Raw genomic sequence first — 24,486 nt, 5'->3', positions numbered from 1 at the left:
GGATTGCCTCCCTGCCTGGAGGCCCAGTGAGCTGGCTCTGGGCCCAGCCTTGCCCCCCTGCCTGCCCCAGATCTTTGCTAGAGCTCTATTTCGCTGATAGCGCCTGGGAGCGCTGTATTTTGCTTTTAGCATCTGGGAGCGCTTTATTTTGTCCCTAGCGCTTGAGAGCGCTTCACTTGTTCTCCGCCGGTGCCCACCCGGCATTGGACCCGTTTTTCCGATTTAGTACCCCTGGCAGGTGCCCACCCCACCAGGGACCTGGTGCCGTATTGTGGCCCGATGGAGTGCCCACCTCGATTTATTATTGACTTAATTCGCAGGTGCCCACCCTGCACTGGTGAAGGAAATTCACCGCCGCAGCCCAGGAGTTTGCAAAGAGCCAGCCGGGCCGCCGCGCTGCCTGCGACGACCCGGAAGTGGTTGGCCGGCCGGCCAATTGCAGCGCGGCCTGGCCGGAAGTCCCGCCCCGGAGCCTCGGAGCAAGAAGGAGCCTGCAGCAGCCGTCCGGAGCCGAGCGAGGCTCCCCTGAGGAAGGAGCCCCGCCCACGGCACCAGGGGAAGCAGAGCTGCTGCCGCACAGGGAAGCCGGTGAGTGCGAGGGCTGCTTAGAGAGAGGGGGGACGTCGGGGCACATTGCCGGTGCCCACCCCCCCTCCAGTGTGTAGAGCCTCTTGAGGCTCTGGGGGACAGTTATTTCATTTCGAGTCCCCCGCTAGGGACTCCCACGACCGGCCATATTTGTTTGCGAGCCCAGAGAGGCACGAGGGGGAGTTACCTCTTTGTCCGCAGAGCGGCCCCGTTTGCCAGAGGGCCGCTCCACCGAGTGGGGCATTTTCTTTATTGAGAGCCTGAGCATAATTGCTTGAAGCCCCGAGGCCCCAGTGTGCCGTTTGCGACCCCGAGTCCCCAGAGGGGGGACTCCAACGTTCAGGGGCATTGCTTTGTTTAGAGCCCCGAGGCTCCAGGGCCCCATTGTTGTTTTAGAGCCCAGTGAGGCTCACAGCCCATATTTATTTACGAGCCCTGGGAGGCTCTTGAGTGCCATTCTGTTTGTTTAGAACCCAGAGGGGCTCAGGGGCATTTCTTTTCTGTAGAGCCCAGCGAGGCTCCGAGGGGACAGTTGATTTGGCCAGAGCCTGCGAGCCTCCAGTGTGTTTGCCACGTCCTCATCCAGCTGCCCAGCACTTAGTGGGCAGCTGCTCCATTTAGGCCCCCCTGACATTGGGACACAGGGCGTCCTAGCCCCAACAAGGCCAGAGAGCCTAGGGACAGTCAAAGATGGTGACTTATGTGAGTTTGGCGCAATTGTGTTTTCCTGCATCTCTGATTGTGTTTTGATGCATCATGTGCCTTGTTCTTACACCGCTGACTGAATGTTTATGCATCATGTGTTTTCCTTCCCTACACCTCTGAATGTTTATGCATCATGTGTAATGTTCCTATGCTTATACCCCTAAATGTATGGTGATACTTAGGTGGTTGTTTTCTCCTAGTACAGTTGTTGCTAGGGAGGTCCTGGTTTCCTGCGCAATATTTTCCTAAGGTGGTTAGGGTTGCAACGTGCTATTTCTAACAGTATTTCTAGTTCTAAAAGTGCTGATTCCTGACAGTGGTCCAGGTGGCCCTGTCTTGTACATATCCCCTGTAAATTCTGCCTGTGCCTGTTGGCACCTTGTAAAGTATATGTTTATTATCTAATGTTTGTGGTATAATACAAAGACAATTTTTATATATACCCTTGTGTGGAGTTTCCTTTGTGGTGGGCCTTGGGTGTTGTTGCTGGGTGCGTGCGCAAACGCTTTACTCATCGCCTCTGAGATAAGCCTGACTGCTCGTGCCAAGCTACCAAGGGGGTGAGCAGAGTTTATCTTGGCGGGTAACTTCCTTGCCCTGACTAGAGTGGTGGTTTTTGCCTGGCTTTGGCGCAAGCCTCAGCCAGCCAGAAATTCCCATTTCTAACACTCACTGTGGAGCATGTCCGCCCATTAAGAGGCAGTCAGAGACCCGTGTGGTGTGGCGCTTCCTGGACAGCCGTCTGAGGTGTCAGGGTCTATTGCGGCAGTTCCCTGTCATGCATGTCAAGCAGCATGCAGCAGGAAATCTCAAGCTGAGGCCTGTCGGCTATGAGCCCTGTTGCATGTAGGGACAGGAAGCATAGCGTCATCTTCGTAGGAAGAGTCAGTTGAGACACGGCTGCACATTTTGTGGGATTATTTTCAGCTCCGGAGGCAGCCTGTGACAGGCGATTCTCTGGGTATAACTCCCAGCATCAAGCCCTGTTGTGTGGTAGGTGCAGGAAGACTAGAGGCATTCTCATGAGAGCAGGAGACACATATAAATAGACGCATGTGTTCTCTCAGATGTTCTCAGGAAGGTAAAGTGTTGTCTTGCTGAGCACAAGCATTGGGAGTGGCAGTTGGTAGTTTTGATCCGAGACACATTTGACGTTAACTAAATACTGTACTTAATCAATCATGTGTTATGTCAACAACTATAACACCAGTCTAACATACTTGAGAAAAAGACACTATCATCTTACAATTCCATATATATTTTTGAATGCATGTGTTAATTAAGAACACCAAAAACATACAAAAATTCAGAAGCGCCAGAGTGACAAGTATCATAAGTATTCCTATTTATTTATAGATTCATCAAGCACAATAATATGCAATGGTCAGAGGTTGCCTAAAGGAAGCAAAGAAGGGGAGTAGGGAAGTGATGGTGTGAGGTTTGAAAGGAAAAGGTCATCGGTAGAGAAAACAAACAATTACATCTTTTTAGACAATCACTTGTCAGAGTACCAGTATCAGTACGACCTGTCCACAAGTAGAATTTTTGTTTACAACATATTTCAGTTGGTTCATACATGCAACAAATGCAAATGCACGTCCAGAATGTAGTGCAGGGAAAAAAAAGGGTACAGGTCTAGTTTGGGTAGAGGGCGTCGATGTTTCGACTCGACTAATGCGTAGAGAGCAACGGTGAACCTCAGCTGCGAGTCTTCTTCAGGACGGGGTGGAGGCAACCTGTGGGTGGAGAATGCAGGTTAGTCGGGTGCTCTGTAATGAGAACAAGGTCAGGAAAGTGCGCTTTGGGACACTAACCCAATCCTGGCCTCTGCCTGTACCTCTCTATATTGGAGGGCAAAGCAGCCAGGGTTGCTATTTCCACACTCCCCAAGGACACTAAAGTAGCCTCTGTAAGGTGCTTACCCATTTGTAGGACAATTTCCACCATCACACCTACACTGACAATCTCATGGGACTGACAACCAGTAGAGGCCTTCTTTTGGCAAGACAGCATCTCCTCTTTTGTGTCCTGACTGATTACAGTCCTAACACCTACTTACCTTTGAAGGGTCAAAAACTTTCATGGCTTTGCAGGGTTAAAATACTTTCCCTGATACCCCTTCCCTTGAAGTTAAGGTGCCCCCCCCCACTCCTTGTGCAGGTTCTTGTGGAGCCTGTGAGGACTCTTTTTTTTTAAGTATCTTTACCATTGGCTTTCTCCGTGAGGGAACCTGACCTCCTTTCTTCTGATCACCCCCTGGTGTTGATTGGAAACCCTATTTCTTATCCACTCATCCCTGACACCAGGCAGCTTAGAGTCCACTTGATAGTGGCATAACTTCTCTTGTTCACAATAAGTCAGGATGTGCACTTTAAGGAATAAAGTTGAAAGTCCCTCGTAAGTACTCACCTGGTTAACTTGAATCCAGCCCTCCAGTGCCTTCACTGAGATGTCTACAAAGTCCACCCAGGACTGTTTGTTTACTTTCTGGGTGTCCCTGAACTTTAACCTGTACTGCTCTGGGGTGAGATGAGATTTCCTGACGAGACAGTCAGCAGGTTGGAAAATTCACAAGTCGAACAAGATAAGGGGAGTGGCACGCAGGTGAACATCACAGGGAGTTGCGGATCTGTTTCTAGGCACAAAAAAACACACTTAGAACCTGCAGAGATATTCAAAGCCAGTATTCCAATAGGGACACCCACACAACAGCCCACGAGTATACATCATAGATTAGACTTGGAAAAGGTCAGAACCCCATAAACAAAGAGGGATTTTATAAATCTCAGCTCGCAATCTAGCAAGACTTACAAAGCCATGCTCTCCGCTATTAGAGATATGAAAAACCTGGTGTGCCTATCAGAAAAATGGCTTGCAAAAATGGAGATTATTCAGTCTTCCTCCTGTGGTAAATAAATAAATAATACCCTATTTTTGACTAAGCATATAGTATAACAGATAGCTCAATAAATAAGAGTCAAGATTCGAGGTAGTAGGAGTTTCTGCAGGTTTATTACAGCATAAGGACAGGATCAGGACAACCTGCATGGGAACAGAGTGACAGGGCCCAGCAGGACAACTGGGGCCCAGCAGCTGCCGGGGCTTGATCTGGGATGAGCGCGCTAACTTTTAATAACAATACATTGACTTATATACATAGCGCAAACACATAGCATTACATTGCAGTAGGCGTAACAGTGGGTGGAGCAGAAGGCGTGACGCGTAGCAGTCGCGAAAGATAACAGTAAAAAGAGGTGTAACTGGGCGTATACATAGACATGTGGTGCAAACGTAACAGAATATGTCATGAATGGGCGGAAACATTGGAGGGGGCTACCTAAGGAGCCGGGACCTCTAACCTAATGGTGCGCGAAAATTGGCAATGACGTGTTACTAGGAGAAGCTGGGGCTACGAACTCTGTGCTAGGAGCAGAGACTAGAGTCTGGAGGGTCGGAGCGACATGTACCTAAACCCTATCTGGTATCTGATGTTTAGGGAACATGTTGATATAAACTAGAAGTCATGAGGGGAAAAGCTAACTTGATTCTAAGACTGGACCATGCATTATTCTACATGTAGTGCGTGATGAAGAATATTAAATGACCATTAATACAGTATTTCTCTAACGTGGAGCCGAATAGGCTAGACAATGACGGAAACTATTGATGCAGTTCAGTAGCTTAGGAATGCAGAGAAGAAGGACTGAACTGATAGCTGGAATCATAACATACTCTTGGCAGACTCAGAGGCAGAGCCAAGCTGCACCGGGCACTGCGAGGCAGGAAGTAAGTGAAGGGTCGAGGATACAGGTGGGGGCTGTACCGCTCCTCAGCGAGGCTTTCAGGAGACAGGAGCTGAATCCAGGGTCCGGGCCCTTTTGAGGCCTGGAAACGGGGACGTTATAATGGAATAACGTGCACACTGGGAAACGTGGCAACATTACTTTACATATGCCTGATATTCGTAGTATTCACGAAGACTGGAAACTAGCATACTAAAGGTGGACACAACTGGAATTGCGTCATTAATCGGACATGGGGAATAACATATGCATATTGGTCATGCACACATAACATATGATGGATGAGGCGTAGGGACACAGAACATGGCAAAATTTACTTTTCCACATTCCCTCCTTGTCACTACGTTTCCATCAGGAAACATCAATATTCATGATACCGTCTATCATTTCATACAGTACCATTTGCTCGTCTCGAATTGTCTTGGAACGGGATTTAGAACGGGGCTTGGGACTAGGAATACAAGAGGTAGCACACATGCTGCAAATCGCAGGGCCACATTGTATACAGAGGCAGCAGCTAAATATGATCGCTACTGCTATACTTAGAAAGGACAGGACTTTCCATCCCCAGGCGGAAATTATATTCCAGAACCAACCGGACCATGTCCAGGTGCCTGGATCTTGGTGTAACAGATGGGCAATTTTATGGAGTCTGGTTATAGCTGAATAAACAGACGGCGCGTTATTTGGAATGAAAATGCAGCAACTAGATCCGATGACTCTACAGGCCCCGCCCCTATCGGCCAGTATGACGTCAAGGACGAGACGATTTTGCAAAACGACAAATCTCATAGCAGATTGTTCTTCGGTTAGGTTACCTAGAGCAGAGGCAGTCTCATTTACTACAGCTTCAAGGGTTCTTGTTAACCTACGGATCAGTTTACTATTCTGGACAGGTCCTACAAAGAAGAAGAAACCTTTATTGAAATCTGTATACTGTTCTAGAGTAGTTTCAGTATAATCGACAATTGGGGACTCCCTTCTATGTCTAATGTGTACTAGATGTGTGTTTCTGTGATAATCAGATGGGGCTAGGAAAACAGGTGGCAGTAGGAAAGCAATGTAACAGGTTCCCCCCCAATCGAGGGGCAGACGGACATATGCAGTTTGACCACAAATAAAATAAGAATGACGTGAAGCTTTGAAAACAGATTTCCCACTGTTACTATACTTGATAACAGTAGTACAGTCACTATGACCTACATGTATGGAACCATAACTACGGACACATAATTCGCCTTTGACAGGTAATACTGAAATAGCAGGTAAGTCTGGAGTAGTATCAGACTGAACATTCAGGACCATGAAATTCGACGAATAATTACCTAAATTATATACTTCGTTTTCTAGATCTAAACCTGTTCTGTGGGGAAGACCTTGCTTGTCTGGGAAACATGTACTGTTAAGAAAAGACATATCTGTTGAGGATGACGTTAACGTGGACCATGCTCCACACGAACCATTATGTGAGAATGGATAAGGAAAGAGTGGCAGAACTCCCTTCGGTGTCTGGAAAGGGGGGAGTCGACCACACACCCAACAATTAGTGGCATTGCTGGTCTGGTGTGAATAATGTAACATACGGATGAAAGAATTGTTGCGCATAGCAAGGCGGTAAGAATATTCGTGAGGAGGCAGATCACTAAACGTGTGCTCTACTGTAGCATTAGCAGACATATTTACATGAGGAACTGGAAAATACAGATAGAATGCATAGCTGGTGCAGGAAATCATAATACTGATGAATAATACGAAACTCAGAAAAACGATACATCTGATTGAATTTTGACTGACTCTCTCACTATGGGGGTCTATTTTATACATGTCAGAAACAATCTAACCGTTTCACCTAGGGGAGGACTTATACAATCAAACTGACTGACTTATTTTACTAGACCTGAGCTTTAACTTATACTCCTGTTGCGGAGTTTTCTCTAACAAGGGAGGGGTTGTAATAATGTCTTTTGCGGGACAGTCCTTTAAAACAATGTCTTGACAGTTTTTAAAATCCTGGGAATCCTGGGAAATGTTCTTGGAGACGGGTTTCAATCCATTGAAAAGTTTTACATGAGAAAGGTGGACCCACCCCTTCCTGCCTTCCAACTTGACGGCAGTACGGGTGGTCAAGAGGACCTGACGTGGCTCCTTCCAACGTGGTTCCAGCGGACTTGATCTGTCGAAATTCCGGACCATCACTAGGGAGCCTGGAACGATTTCGTGCGGTGCCACCTCGGTATTGTCTGGAAATGCGGCGGCAACCTGTGAACGACATGAGTTGAGGGCAGACATCAAGGAAGCTAGGTAATCTGTCAGCATATTACATGAAACATCGGTAATACTTCGGGGTCTAGGAGTACCCCACATGTTAGGGGGGCGGCCGAATACGACCTCATACGGGGACAGACCTGATCTGGAATGTGCAACCATGCGCATATAAAATAAAGCGACTGGCAGAGCTACTAGCCAGTCCACACCTTTTTCCTTACAGACTTTTGCAATGCGGATTTTCAGAGTCTGATTATGTCTCTCTACGAGACCGGCTGCTTCAGGATGGCGTACACAATGAAACTTCCACTGGTACCCTAACAAAAGGGAAACGTGCTTCATGAGTTCAGATGAGAATGGCTGACCGTTATCAGAATATACGACTCTAGGGAGTCCGTATCTAGGGAAAAATTCACGAACCAACTGCTTGGCAGTGGTCGCGGCTGTGTAATCTGGGACTGGATATGCTTCTGTCCATCTGGACAAAGCGCATACAACTACAAGGACATACTTGAAACCTCGACATCGCTCCATCTGAATATAATCCATCTGGAGGACCTCAAAAGGGTGGTCAGGGGGCTGGAAACCACCTTGTTCCACCGGGACACTTTTACCTGGATTAAACTGACAACATATCATACAGGTACGGACTTTCTGCTTGGCTGCAGCTCGTAAATGCTTGTTGAAGCAAATGTTCTGGATACTGTCTAACATAGCTTTTTCTCCTAAATGTGCTGGACTATGTGCGGTATTGATAATGACTTGAACCATAGAGTCGGGGAGAAACCATATGGCTCTACCCTTCGTTAACCATCCTTGATCTGTCTGGACCCCTCCTTGTTCAGACCATTTCTTGATTTCATCGGGGGTAGCATGTAACTGGATATCTATGACATCTTGTGTAGGGTCCTTAACTGTCATGCATTTAATCGGATCTGGAGTATGTGTCTGATTAACTGGAATGTCTGGAGTCTGTGCTGTAAGCTTGGCTGTGCGGTCTGCTAGATCATTACCTTGAGAAATAATGTCAGTAACTTTCGTATGTGCTTTGCATTTCATGATAGCGATGGATGCCGGTAAATGTATGGCATCTAACAGGGCTTGAATAAGGAGACCATGCTGAATCTTGGTTCCATGAGAAGTCATGAAACCTCTCTCCTGCCAGAGCACTCCGAAGTCGTGTACAACTCCGAATGCGTAACGTGAATCTGTGTAAACATTAACTTTCAGGTTCTTGGCGTGTATACAGGCTTGTGTCAGAGCAACTAGCTCTGCTGCTTGAGCGGACAGGGTATCAATACGGTGTGTTTCAATAACTTCAGTGTCAGTAGTCACTGCATACGCGGCGACTAGTTCTCCTGTACTAGTTCTCATACATGAACCATCCACATAAAGTGTCAGGTCAGGATCTGGTAACGGAATGTCTGTCAGGTCTTGTCTTGGCTTTGTCGTAATATTAACTACTTCCACACAGTCATGTGGGTCAGAATTTGAACTAACTGATGGTAACAGTGTAGCAGGATTCAGGACGTTGCAGCGTCTAATTTCTATGTGTGGCTGGAACAGTGTCAATTCATAACCCGTTAAACGTGCAATTGTCAAGTGCTGAGTTTGTGTTCGGTTTAAAAGAACTTCTACTGAATGTGGGACTTGTATTGTCAGGGAATGTCCTAAAACTATGGAATCACTTTGTCTGATAGCTAGTGTTGTAGCTGCAACTGACTTGAGGCACGCAGGCAACGCCTGGGCGACTGGATCTAATGTGCTCGAAAAATAAGCACAGGGCTTGTATTGTCCTGCTTGATCTTGTGTGAGAACAGATAATGCTGTACCTTCACGTTCAGTAACGAAAAGTGTGAAAGGCTTACTGTAGTTCGGTGTAGCTAGAACTGGAGCTTGACATAGGGCTTTCTTTAACTCGTTGAAACTAAGTGTATGTTCAGATGTCCAAGGGAGGACAGTCGATACGGCTGCCTCCTGTGTCGTTAACTGTATCAGTGGCTTGGCTAGAAATGCATACTGGGGAATCCATTGTCTACAATAAGAAGTAAGGCCGATAAAGGCACGTACCTCCTTCTGGGTTCTGGGCTGGGGAAGACTCGCTATTAACTGGATACGGTCGGGTGTCAACTGCCTACCCCTCTTGGACAGCAAGTGTCCTAAGTATACCACTTGCTGGACACAGAATTGAAGCTTCGAAGGTGACACCTTGTGCCCCATCTCGGCTAGAAAATACAGAACTGTAAGGGATGCTCGCTCGCAAGCACGTTCAGAACGGGCTGTGATCAGTAGATCATCGACATACTGGAGCAGGGCAGTGTCAGTTGGCATGTGAATGTTGTCTAGTTGTCTCTTAAGTGCTTGACTATAAATACTAGGACTTTCTGTGAAACCTTGAGGAGCGCGTGTGAACATATAGCTCCTTCCATTTAAACAAAATCCGAAAAGAAACTGGCTGTCTGGATGAATTGGAACACTAAAAAATGCATTCTTAAGGTCTATGACAGTGAAAAACATGGCTTCGTAATCAATAGCTGTTAACAGGGAAGAAATATCTGGGACAACTGGGTACTGAGGAATAATACATTTATTAAGCTCTCGTAAATCAATCACTAATCGATATACTGGGGGTGCATTTGGATCAGTACGTTTCATGACTGGAATGATCGGAGAATTGCATACATTGGAGTCAGTTTCTACAACTACTCCTTGAGCCATGAGCTCGTCAATAATTTTGGATAAGGCTGCTACAGCCTCAGGTGGCAATCTGTACTGTCTGATTCGGGGTAACACTACACCTGGCTTGAGAGTCACACGATAGGGTGTGATTTGCATGTAACCTACATCAGTTGGACCTTGCGCCCATAAGTGCTGCGGAACATTAGACAATCTTGAATCAAAATCTCGTAATACATAGTGACCCTTAAAGTCACGTAGGAACAGACGTATTCCCTCTGGGGAACAGCAAATAACTGCACCTAATTCTTTCAGTGTCTTAATGCCTAACAGGTTTTCTGGACATGACTTAGTAAGTAACAGATCAGTAGTACGGGACAATGGACCTACTTCTAGAGTAACTGGCTTTGATATCTCGTTAACTATTGGTTTTCCTGAAAATCCAAGGGAAACATTTCTTGAGCCTGAGAGCGGAGCCCCTGGAACTTCGGCATGACTAATTGTGGTCCTACTTGCCCCTGTATCAATCAAAAACTTTCTGTCTTTCCCTAATACTTGACTGTGAACATAGGGACCTTCTTGATCTACAGGTATCTCGATGAGAGGCAAGCCTACCTCCCTCTCTAGGCTATTTCATGAATATGGCTGGTACTCTGGATACTCGGACTGTGCATACTGGTACATCTGCGATGTAACGTGCTGTGTTGCAGCTATAGGCTGCGGTGCGGGAACTGTCTGTTGTGCATTCTGTGACTGAGGAATCTGTGAAACTTGTTCTTGTCTAGGCGGACGTGGTCTTTCTTTAGTCTTACCAGTAGCTATGTTATGTTTCAGAACTGCACACTCATTTATAAAATGACCTGGCTGTTTACAATAATTGCAGTTCCCTTTAACGGGAGCTGCAGGATGACTGGCTTGATTCGGACCCCTCTTCTGACTGTCTTGAGGAACAGATTGTGCAACTAGCACTTTCATTTTCGTGTCTTTCATACGTTTTCTTTCGTGCTCTTGCTCTTCTCTGATTCTATTCTGGTGGTACTGGAGCATCTGGAGCATCTGGGACGGAGTATTTGCTTGCCAGGTGCTTTCGACTTTCAAAACTCGGTTTTTAATTTGTGGACTTGAATTCTCGACTAATTTGGTAACGAAAAGGTGAGGGTATGACTCACTACTTGTCTTGAGACCACTATTGATACTGAAACATTTCTCAAATCTAGAATAATAATCACTAATATCTTCATCTTGTTTCTGTTTACAGGCTGAGATTGCATCCCAGTCTTCTTTTCTCGTTGTCAATAATCTGGGTAAAACTTGAATCAATAATTCTGGTAATTCTTTACATTTATCTCCAAGACCGGTACCTGGTACTCGTGCCTTGTCTTCAGCTTCTAGAGCTGTCCAATCGATCTTTTTCTCTCCCACCTCCCATTCTTTTTCCTTTAACTTTTCATACACCCCTGCGGGTAACAGGACCTTTAACATTTTAATGATATCTGGGTAAGTGTATTCTCCCATACGGAGCATGTCTTTTAATTCTCTATGGAACCCTGCTGGATCTTTGTCATGACAGGGAATTAATTTCTTCATTTCAAGAAGTTCCATCTTTGAAATCGGAGTGTATACAAACACTCGTTGCATTTCGCCACCCGCCCCTTGGACTGGGTGGACTTCTCGTAACGGATTCTGTCTGTCTATGTAGAATGGCTTATTTTCTGGGGGTGAGACATGAACAAAATGCGGATTCAGGAACGTTCTATATTTGTGGCGCTGTTCTAGAATGATACTGATTAATCCGGTACCTAGACCTCTCCATCTATACTGGAGTAACTCGTTCAGGACATCGTGTAACGGGCCTGGATCAGAGTGCTGACCCTCATACAGAGTAATGAGGTACTGGATCATATACATACCCACCAGTCGTTGCTCGGCTGGGGGCAGTTTCAGAAACATTTGTGCCACTATTTCGTCTGGAAAAGTGGTAGAATCAGTAATCCATCGGACTGCTGATCGGGCTAGTTCTTGTTCATGCATAGTACTTAATTCGCTATAACCGATTCGTGATTTTAGAATGTGATCGGTAGCTTGAAATACTTGCTCTAGAGAACCTTGTTCTGGTGCTGGATGATGAAAAATAGACTTGTGTTCTAGACGTAAATGGCGATCTGGAAATCTAGATTTTCCTACATACGCTATTCTGTCGGAATTCTCGTCTTCCTCTTCAGGATCAGAGATACTTTCTTTCTCGCTTACTTGTGCTGCTTTACGCTGTTCGTGTAACCTTATTATTTCTTTACGAATTTTCTTGTACATACTCTCCATGGCACTAACGGTCTTGTGCTTACCCTCGGCTATATTATCACTCCACCTTGTCAGGATTCTCATTTCGGCGGGATCTTTAGACGGGTAATCTTGTTCTCTTATTAGACAATTGATCAGGAACTTTAATATCATGAGCTGGATCTCGGCTTTCCTTTGAGACATAATCTCGCCAATACTTTCTGGATCATCCCCTGTACGGATGAAACGGTATATTCTGTCTAGATCTTCTTTCATATTCGGTAAGGTGACTAGATACTCGGTCACTCTCCTTACACGTAAGGAATATAAAACCATATTATATTCGCCTGGGACTGGATCATAGACACATTCGCTAAGGGCTTGTCTGATTTCTGTGACAGACTTATTACTTTTAGGAGTACGCTGTGATGCTTGAGCATGTAATTCGAGTGCTGATAAACGCTTGTGTGGCGGCGGGGTTTGAGGAGTAGCTCCTCCTGCGGCCCCTAGACTGGAGTCGTCTACTGAGGCTCTACGTCCTGGCAGAGTGGGAAATGGAACTGTAGGCTGGACCGGGGGTACCGTAACAGGTACTCCGGTGTCTGGAGGAGCGGGAAGTGCCTGATTTGCAGGGACTGGCGGAGCGCGAACAGGATTTGCATATTCTGGGACTGTGTCGTCCAGATAGGACGAAATAAAAATATCAGCTGCGGTCGGTTTGTGACGTAGCTTGGTCGGAACTAATGGTGGCGGGAGATTACTAGATGCCTCTGGGGTCGCTTTTTGCACACCTTCGGCAAGAAGAGGATACATACCCTTAATGAGGGCATGCCTCTGTCTGTCTGACTGTTCGGCTTTGACTTGTTCACCTATCTCGATTAATTCTCTTTCTTGGGCTCGTTCTTGGGATTCTCTACTTAACTCTGACTTTCTGACTTCCTTTTCGGTTCTTTTATGAGCTTCTTTACGCCATAACTCGATGGCATCTTTCTGTGACTGTCTGGCTTTCTTTTTCCATAATGCTTCTTCTACTCGCATGATACATTCGGCATCCCATGTACCCGATACGGGCCATCTATACTTTTCTTCTAACTGTTTGGTATACTCTACCCATAAATCTAGATACAGTATGGCGCTTATGCCATGTTTCTGATACATAAAATGACCTGGACTGTCCCTAGGTGGGACAGGAACCGCTTCCTCTAACAGACCCTTTCTAGTTTTTAACTGTCGTAATCTTGAAAAGAGCGGCATTGTAAACTTGAATCGGAACACAATACAATACACGAAGAACAATAACAATTGGGAAAACAATTCAGGCATACCACGACATTGGAAATACATTAAACAATATCATAACATAACAGTTCGAACAGAATATTACCTGAAAATACTGAGAACAGAAATACAAGAATTTTCTCGAGAACGGAACAGACTAGAATTACTGGATGCACTGCTGTAACAGTACGGAACATACCGGTCCCATAAAGGGACGCATCAAGACCCGTATCCACCTAGGTGAACACTTCGTTTGTGAGTCTGGGCACCACCAACCCACGGACCAGGAGTCAATTTAGATTGGTCCTGTCTAGATACTACCCCAGCAATGGTACTCACCGGGCAGCACGGAACGGAAAGCCTCGGACGGGACTGGACTGCTACGACGACGGACTTCGGACTTCGGACTTCAGTTACGGGTGGGCCTCCGGATACCTCGGACCTTGGACTCTCGGCTTGGGCTCTGGTCGGGACTCGCCGCGTTCCTCCACCGTCTCGTTTGGATGCTGGACCGCCTCCTCCGTCTCCTCCGTGGGCCTGAGGGATACTTGAAGCAGAAATATCTGCACGTGGCCGGTATGGTTCCGTCACGGCTGCAGAGGGTCAGGGGGTCGGCGTGGCTTCACCGACGCGTGGGGAAAGGGCAAGTCCCTATTCGGGCGCCATTATGTGGTAAATAAATAAATAATACCCTATTTTTGACTAAGCATATAGTATAACAGATAGCTCAATAAATAAGAGTCAAGATTCGAGGTAGTAGGAGTTTCTGCAGGTTTATTACAGCATAAGGACAGGATCAGGACAACCTGCATGGGAACAGAGTGACAGGGCCCAGCAGGACAACTGGGGCCCAGCAGCTGCCGGGGCTTGATCTGGGATGAGCGCGCTAACTTTTAATAACAATACATTGACTTATATACATAGCGCAAACACATAGCATTACATTGCAGTAGGCGTAACAGTGGGTGGAGCAGAAGGCGTGACGCGTAGCAGTCGCGAAAGATAACAGTAAAAAGAGGTGTAACTGGGCGTATACATAGACATGTGGTGCAAACGTAACAGAATATGTCATGAATGGGCGGAAACATTGGAGGGGGCTACCTAAGGAGCCGGGACCTCTAACCTAATGGTGCGCGAAAATTGGCAATGACGTGTTACTAGGAGAAGCTGGGGCTACGAACTCTGTGCTAGGAGCAGAGACTAGAGTCTGGAGGGTCGGAGCGACATGTACCTAAACCCTATCTGGTATCTGATGTTTAGGGAACATGTTGATATAAACTAGAAGTCATGAGGGGAAAAGCTAACTTGATTCTAAGACTGGACCATGCATTATTCTACATGTAGTGCGTGATGAAGAATATTAAATGACCATTAATACAGTATTTCTCTAACGTGGAGCCGAATAGGCTAGACAATGACGGAAACTATTGATGCAGTTCAGTAGCTTAGGAATGCAGAGAAGAAGGACTGAACTGATAGCTGGAATCATAACATACTCTTGGCAGACTCAGAGGCAGAGCCAAGCTGCACCGGGCACTGCGAGGCAGGAAGTAAGTGAAGGGTCGAGGATACAGGTGGGGGCTGTACCGCTCCTCAGCGAGGCTTTCAGGAGACAGGAGCTGAATCCAGGGTCCGGGCCCTTTTGAGGCCTGGAAACGGGGACGTTATAATGGAATAACGTGCACACTGGGAACCGTGGCAACATTACTTTACATATGCCTGATATTCGTAGTATTCACGAAGACTGGAAACTAGCATACTAAAGGTGGACACAACTGCAATTGCGTCATTAATCGGACATGGGGAATAACATATGCATATTGGTCATGCACACATAACATATGATGGATGAGGCGTAGGGACACAGAACATGGCAAAATTTACTTTTCCACACTCCCTTGAAGCACAAGTTAAACACCGTTCCACCCCAAATGTGGCGTCAAACAGAATTTACCGCCCACGTACGCAACTCAAGTATCTGACAAATAGCGAGATATTGTTCATTCTGTCTACATATGAACCTACTCCTACATCTCAAACTAAAATAGGCGAAAACTATATCCAAACAATCATAACGAATGCTGGCAGAACTTCTCAGTCTAACAATAGAAGGCTTAATGCCAATAACCTAAAGAAAGTGTCCTTAATGCCTGGAAAGTCTGTTCCGCAAATGATCAATGCTCAGAAACACATTTGTTGCATACTACTCAACTGTCCTTCAGCAAATAAACACGCAGCTGACATAGCCGACCTCATGCTAAACAATGAAATTGACGTAACCTGACTCGACTTCGCCATGCTTAGACCTGTTAGTCCCCCGAACTACCAGATTATGAGGCAGGACAGAAATGACAGAATGGGTGGAGGCATCGCTTGTATACACAGATCAGAAGTTTCCATCACAAAAATACATGCTGACCCTTTAGAGTCGTGTGAATATCTGGGCATGTCTTTAAGATCAGCAGATAACCAAAACTGTAAACTCCATGCATTCTATCACCCACCTGGTACAAAGACCAAGTTCATCAACCAGATGATAGAAATCATTACTACCAACTCTAATCTACAGTCTAACGATATCTTCTTAGGAGACTTCAATATTCATTGGGAGGATCAGGATGACAGTCAAATCACCCGTGTGAGAAGTTGGCCTGGTATATGATGCTCACTAGTTCTAGTGATCACCTTGTACCATGCCAAGCAACCCTTATGATGATTGGTTGTAAGTCAACCTTATAGACCAGCTATCCTAGTAGCGTGGACAAAGCAGTCTTAGGCTAAACTCTGTAAAGGCATGTGAAGCAAGCTGTTTTACCATACACAATCCCCTTGAATACCAAATGAAAGGACACCGCACAGATATATATTGAAAATATATATATATTTATTTACTACAAATATCCCCTATACTCTTTATGAGCACAGAAGCAAATGAGTTAAAACAAAACACAGTTTAAATATACAAAAGTTGCACAATATGGATGAGCCCTAGGGGCCACTTAAACCATATACTAAAATAGTGGTATAAGAACCACCAATCGGAAAGGAAATAGGCCTAGGGCTTGGGGAATCGCTGGAGCTGTTCAGGACTAACAGTGAAGAAGTCGGGAAAGGCCCGCGGGTCTCGGGTGCAGTGCTTAAAGTGCACACATGCACCAATGCAATGTCAATGGTGCGTAAAAGTTAGGAAGTTACTGTTTTAGGAACCTTCCGACTGACCCAGAGGCAAAACTTTAGATCTAGGCACTAGAGGTGTGTACCAGTGTAGGAAGACCGGCGTTGCTGAGTTACCTCACCCACAGGAAGCGGGTGCACAGGTGCCAAGTAGTGTCGGGTTTCGTCACGCAGGTCGATGGTGCCTGGAGATGAAGATGCTGCAGGCGGGTCGTTGAGGAGAGTTCCGGTGGATCCAAGGATGGATCTGAAGATGTGAAGACCTGAAAGCAGAGGGGACAATGTTCAAAGTCACTAGCCAGTGACTACCGTGGAACCAGGATGGAACCAGGCGATGTCGAGTGCAAACAGGTGAAGAGGTGCAGCTTGTCTCCGCAGCCACGTGGACACGAAGAGGTCGAGGATGTCCAGGAGTCGATCAAGAGCTGTCCCACGAAGGCTCTAGCTGATGGCAGTGTCGCAACTTGATTGGAGCAAACAGGCCTTGGCTAATGCAAGCCACGCAGGAAGTGAAGAAAGCTTATTTCTCGGACCAGCAATGTCACAGGGGCTGCTCCTTTTTATAGGAGCGAGGGCCAGTCAGGAGCAACAAGATCAGCGGTTTAGATTGTAGATTTCATTGCCAAGATGGCCACTAGCTGCGTGGCAAGTGACCGGGATGATGCGTCGAGTGGCAAAGTGCAAAAGGGCCCCATGCAGATTGTGGAGATGCTGGGGGGCTGAGCTTTGGTGCAGACGCTGCTCCGTGGTGGTGCTTCTCAAACCCTAAAGCACAGCATCGAGGGTGCCTCGGGTGCTGCGCAGTCAGCTTCTCGGGGGTCTTTCAAGATGGCTGGTCCCACGTCTCTCGATGCCTCCACGGGTCTCTTCTTTTCAGGGACTGTGGATCGGGCTGTGAGATGTCTGGAAATCCAGGTCTTGTTGGGCTTTGGGCTCCGGCTCCGGCGGGAAGCAGCGGCAAAGCAGACGTTGAGTTGCTGGTTGGTGCCTGTATTCACAGGGTGGTCACTCCTTGGCCACAAGGGAGATTCTCTTCAGTCTTCTGTGCAGCAGAATGTCGAAGTCCAGTTTTCTTCTTAGTTTCAAGTCGAGTTCAGGATGATCTGAAGTCTTGGGACACAGCTCCTACTCTTATTCCAAATCTAGGGGCCAGATTACCTGCTAGGTCCCTCCTCTGGGTGGGACCAGGAAGGGGGGTGGTTACACCCCTTTTCCTTTGTCCATCTCTGCGCCAAGACTGGGGCTGGGGAGCCCCAGCACCGGTTTGGACTGGCTTATGCACAGGGACACCTTGTGTGCCCCAGGCATGTCTCATTCTATTCAGCCCTGTCCTACCCAATACACAAAATCCTGTCTGGGGTGGTGCTAGCACCTCCCAAGGCAGGAAACCCTTTTTCCAAGCCTCCCTCGCTGGAAGGACTCCCAGCAGCAGGAGGCCAGACTTGTGTCTGTGGCGGCAGCATCCATTTTGTGATGCTGAGGCTCTAGTTTAACTTTAACCGGGGTTCAGGTTATGTACATGTCGTGTCCCTCTAAAAGGGTGGAATGCTACCCCCGTCGCCTGAACTGGCGAGGGGGTAGTATTCCAATTCGTATGACACCTTACTCGACATGTTTTGATAAAGCCAAACCAAAGTTAGCAAATAACTGCGAGGATTATAATGCACTTAAGAGTACATGGTATGGCAGTATCATGGAACAGCTACAGGAAGTGGTTCCGAAAGCTGCAGACAGGCTCAGCTCATGCTAGAGCACCATCTCACATATTTCCAAGCACTCTGCCTCCAGGATTGATGAGGCCTTCCATAGGAGTGGCTGATAGGAACATATGTGTCCATTTTAGGTTAGGTATAGGCATACTATACCTAAGTAAGCGGTGATTACACCGTCTTACCCTAGCTGAGTGATCAGCCAGTTGTGTCAAATATGGAGGCCAGGCCAGGGGTGGCATAATACATGCTGCAGCCCCTGATAGGCCTTGGAAACACCTATGCCCTGGGTACCTGGGGTACACTGTTACAGGGGCCAATAAGGTGAACCAGTTCCAATTCGTAATGCACCTAGTGTGCATTGGTATTGATTTAGAGAGAGAACAGCAGGCTGTGGGTCTGATTGGCAGGCCCACAGCCACATTAAGTCATAAACCAGTGAAGCAAAAAGCAAAAATTTGGGGTGACCATAGGATAGCAGACCCTACTCTCCTACACAACCCCCCCAAACGCAGGGACATTAGACTAACCTTGACCAGTTGTGTCTTCATGTTCTAAGCGGAAGTACCTGGAGAGACCATCTGCGTTACCATGGTCAGTCCCTGGGCGGTGCTCCACTGTAAAGTGCATCCCCTGTAGCGAAATGGACCACCTAAGCAGTTTGGGGGTTTCACCCTTCATCTGATTAAGCCATAAGAGGGGCTTATGGTCGGTCTGAATCTTGAAGTGAGTGCCAAACAAGTATGGTCTCAACTTCTTCAGGGCCCACACCACAGCAAAGGCCTCCCTCTCAATGGCTGACCAACGTTTCTCTCTGGGGGTCAGCCTTCTGCTAATAAAAGCAATGGGCTGGTCTTGACCATCTACATTAAGTTGTGAAAGCACAGCTCCCACTCCCAACTCAGAAGCATCTGTTTGGACAATGAACTCTCTTGAGTAGTCAGGACTCTTCAGGATAGGTGCAGAGCACATGGCCTTCTTCAGGCCATCAAATGCCTTTTGACAGTTTACTGTCCACTGAACCTTTTTGGGCATCTTCTTTGATGTCAGATCATTAGGAGGAGTCACAATGGACCCATAGTTCTTAACAAACTTCCTGTAGTACCCAGTCAGGCCCAAGAAAGCTCTGACCTGAGTCTGGGTGGTTGGAGAGGACCAGTCCTTTATGGTCTGGATCTTACTCTCCAGTGGTTGAACTTGGCCTCCACCTACAAGGTGGCCCAAGTATACAACTTTACTCTGCCCTATCTGGCACTTTGTGACCTTGATAGTGAGGCCTGCCTTTTGCAGAGCCTCTAGCACTTCCTTCAGGTGGACCAGGTGATCCTCCCAGGTGGAGCTGAAGACAGCAATATCATCCAGATATACTGCGCAAAAGTCATCCAACCCAGTAAGGACTTGATTCACCAACCTTTGGAAGGTGGCAGGTGCATTTTTCAAACCAAAGGGCATCACCACAAATTGGTAATGCCCACCTGCCAATAGCCAGCTGTCAAGTCAAATGTGCTCAAATACTTGGCAGAAGCCAATTTGTCTATGAGCTCATCTGCCCTTGGAATAGGGTGTGCATCTGTCCTGGTTACAGCATTGAGTCCACTGTAATCCACACAGAACCTCATCTCTCTCTTGCCATCTTTGGTGTGAGGTTTGGGGACCAGAACCACTGGGCTAGCCCAGGGGCTCTCTGAAGGCTGAATAACACCTAATTCCAGCATCTTTTGCACCTCAGTCTTTATACAGTCCCTGACATGGTCAGGTTGCCTGTAAATCTTGTTTTTCACAGGAAGACTGTCACCAGTGTCCACCACATGGGTACACCAGTTAGTCTGACTGAGTGTCAATGAGAACATATGTCTATATGACTGCAAAACTTGTCTACAGTGATTCTGCTGATGTTCAGTGAGGCTGCCATCTAAGGCCACACCATCAACTGAGCCATCTTCAGTGTTCTGAGTCAGCAGGTCTGGGAGAGGGTCACTCTCTTCCTCCTGCCCCTCATCTGTAGCCATGAGCAAGCCCATGTCTGCCCTGTCAACATATGCCTTCAATCGGTTAACATGGAGCATACTGTGGGGGCTCCTGGGAGTTCCTAGGTCCACCAAGTAGGTAACCTCTCCCTTCTTTTCAATGATAGTATGGGGTCCAGACCATTTGTCTTGGTGTGCTGCTGGGGCCACCAGCTCCAACACCCATACTTCCTGTCCAGGCTGGTACTCAGTCAAGACAGCCTTTTGGTCATGCCAAGCTTTCTGTAATTCTTGGCTGGCCTCAAGGTTTTTGTATGCCTTCTCCATATACTCAGCCATCCTGGAGCGGAGACCAAGTACATAGTCCACTATGTCTTGCTTGGGTTTTCTGAGAGGTAACTCCCATCCTTCCCTCACTAAACACAGGGGTCCTCTTACAGGGTGCCCAAACAACAATTCAAAGGGGCTGAAGCCAACCCCCTTTTGTGGGACCTCTCTGTAAGCAAACAGAAGGCAGGGTAGAAGGATGTCCCATCTTCGCCTGAGCTTTTCTGGTAATCCTTTGATCATACCCTTTAGGGTCTTGTTGAACCTTTCAACAAGCCCATTACATTGTGGATGATAAGGAGTGGTGAACTTGTAGTTGACACCACATTCCTTCCACATAGCTGATAAGTATCCTGACATGAAGTTGGCACCTCTATCAGATACTACCTCCTTAGGATACCCCACTCTGGAGAAAACTCCAAGTAAGGCCCTGGCCACAACAGGAGCTGTTGTGGTCCTAAGGGGAATTGCCTCTGGGTACCTGGTGGCATGGTCCACCACCACCAGTATGAATCTGTGCCCAGATGCCGTAGGGGGATCCATTGGACCTACAATATCAATCCCCACTCGTTCAAAGGGGACCCCCACCACAGGTAGTGGTATCAGGGGGGCCTTTGTTGTTCCACCTGCTTTGCCACTGGCTTGGCAGGTTACACAGGAGCGACAAAACTCCTTTGTATCTTCAGACATGTGAGGCCAGTGAAAGTGAGGGACAAGCCTGTCCCAAGTCTTATTCTGACCTAGGTGTCCTGCTAAAGGAATATCATGGGCCAAGGTTAGAAGGAAGCCCCTAAATTGCAGAGGTATAACCCACCTCCTGGTTGTACCAGGCTTGGGGTCTCTACCCTCTGAATAAAGAAGCCCATCATCCCAATATAGTTTATGGGTACCTTGAGCATTCCCAGCAGCCTCAGCAGCAGCCTGCTGTCTGAGGGGTTCAAGAGAAGGACAGGTTAACTGAGCCTGCCCCAAGTCTGCCCTAGAAGGTCCCCCTGTCCCCAGAAACTCAACCTGATCAGGTTCAAGTTCTTCAGGGACAGTTCCTTCAGGGGTCTCAAGATCATCTTCCTGTGAAGGCTGATCCTCACTTGTAGGCAGTTGGGAAGGCCCAGCCTTTACCCTCCTGTTCTTCTTCTTGGAAGGTGCTTGGTCCATTGTTCCAGGATCCAAGACCTGAGGCTCAGAGAGGCACTTTTTGGCCTGTGACCTGGTCACAGCAAGGACATGTGATGATATCCCTAACATCTCTGCATGAGTCATGTACTCAACTTCTGACCATAGAGAGCTCTCCAGGTCATTGCCCAACAAACATTCAACTGGGAGATCTGCACTAACCACAACTCTTTTTAGGCCACTTACCCCTCCCCAGGAAAAGTTAACAAGTGCCACACTATGTGTAGTAGAGACATTGCTGGCATTGGTCACCAGGTAATTATCACCTGGTATGTATTGTCCAGGGTCCACAAAGCTAGGTGTCACCATGGTGACGCTGGCACGTGTGTCCCTGTATGCTTGAGCCACTTTTTCATTAATCAAAGGCGTCTGCCTGTACTTGCCCAGGTTACTGGGGCTGACAGTAGTGGACAAATCTATGTCCACATCACAAATCAGAACAGCCTGTGTAGGGGTTCTGACTAGGCCAGAATCTCCCTCAGTTCCCAAGGTGATACCCACTACCCCCTTAGTTTGTGGACCAACACTGCTGACTGTACTAGTGGGTGCAGGTGCCTTAGGGGCTGCAGTGTTGGGGGCTCCACCCTTTTTACACTCACTTGTCCAGTGAGAGGTGTTTTTACATGTACTACACCAGGGTTTTCTTTGACCTTCTTTCTTCTTCTTCTTGGAAGTTTGGGACCCACCCTCAGTATTAGTTTGGGGCCCTGTTGAAGACTTCTGGTCTTTAGCTTTCTGCTCCCCACCCTTCTGGTCTGTTTTCTTTTGGTCACCATCCTAGTTCTGGTTCTTTTGCTTAATTCTAGTTCTAACCCATTTGTCTGCCCTCTTTCCCAATTCTTGGGGAGAGGTCAGATCTGAGTCAACCAAATGTTGATGCAACTGCTGGTTCTGACAATTATTTAAAATTTGTTATCTCATAAGCAAATTGTACAATCCTTCATAGTCTGTAACCTTACTTCCCAGCAACCATCCCTCCAGAGCCTTAGTGGCACATTCAACAAATTCAGACCAGTCCTGAGTCTGTGTCTTCTGGGTTTCTCTGAACATTAGCCTGTACTGTTCAGTGGTTAAGCCTAACCCATCAATCAGAGCACTCTTCAGGACCAGGTAGTTTCTAGAATCCCCATCACTAACTGTGAGGAGTCTGTCTTGGCCTCTACCTTCAAAGGAGAGCCACAAGATTGCTGACTCGGGTGCAGTGCTTAAAGTGCACGCATGCACCAATGCAATGTCAATGGTGCGTAAAAGTTATGAAGTTACTGTTTTAGGAACCTTCCGACTGACCTAGAAGGACAAAACTTTAGATCTAGGCACTAGAGGTGTGTACCAGTGTAGGAACACCGGCGTTGCTGAGTTACCTCACCCACTGGAAGCGGGTGCACAGGTGCCAAGTAGTGTCGGGTTTCGTCACGCAGGTCGATGGTGCCTGGAGATGAAGATGCTGCAGGCGGGTCGTCGAGGAGAGTTCCGGTGGATCCAAGGATGGATCTGAAGATGTGAAGACCTGAAAGCAGAGGGGACAATGTTCAAAGTCACTAGCCAGTGACTACCGTGGAACCAGGATGGAACCAGGCGATGTCGAGTGCAAACAGGTGAAGAGGTGCAGCTTGTCTCCACAGCCACGTGGACACGAAGAGGTCAAGGACGTCCAGGAGTCGATCACGAGCTGTCCCACAAAGGCTCTAGCTGATGGCGGTGTCGGCAACTTGATTGGAGCAAACAGGCCTTGGCTAATGCAAGCCACGCAGGAAGTGAAGAAAGCCTATTTCTCAGACCAGCAAGGTCAGAGGGGCTGCTCCTTTTTACAGGAGCAAGGGCCAGTCTGGAGCAACCAGGCCAGTGGTTTAGATTATAGATTTCGTCGCCAAGATGGCCACTAGCCGCGTGGCAAGTGACTGGGATGACGCGTCGAGTGGCAAAGTGCAAAAGGGCTCCACACAGATTGTGGAGATGCTGGGGAGCTGATCTTTGGTGCAAATGCTGCTCCGTGGTGGGGCTTCTCAAACCCCAAAGCACATCATCAAGGGTGCCTCGGTTGCTGCACAGTCAGCTTCTCGGGGGTCTTTCAAGATGGCCAGTCACACGTCTCTCGATGCCTCCATGGGTCTCTTCTTTTTAGGGACTGTGGATCGGGCTGTGAAATGTCTGGGAATCCAGGTCTTGTTGGGCTCTGGGCTCGGGCTCCGGCTGGAGGCGGCGGCAAAGCAGACGTCGAGTTGCTGGTTGGTGCCTGTATTTACAGGGTTGTCACTCCTTGGCCACAAGGGAGATTCTCTTTTTCTGTGCTGCAGAATGTCGAAGTCCAGTTTTCTTCTTAGTTTCAAGTCGAGTTCAGGATTATCTGAAGTCTTGGGACACAGCTCCTACTCTTATTCCAAATCTAGGGGCCGGATTACCTGCTAGGTCCCTCCTCTGGATGGGAACAGGAAGGGGGGTGGTTACACCCCCTTTTCTTTGTCCATCTCCGCGTCAAGACTGGGGCTGGGAAGCCCCAGCACCGGTTTGGACTGGCTTATGCACAGGGACACCTTGTGTGCCCCA

This window comes from Lissotriton helveticus, chromosome 8 (assembly GCF_964261635.1).
Source record: "Lissotriton helveticus chromosome 8, aLisHel1.1, whole genome shotgun sequence".
Taxonomy (NCBI): domain Eukaryota; kingdom Metazoa; phylum Chordata; class Amphibia; order Caudata; family Salamandridae; genus Lissotriton; species Lissotriton helveticus.
This window is presented reverse-complemented; position numbering follows the sequence as displayed.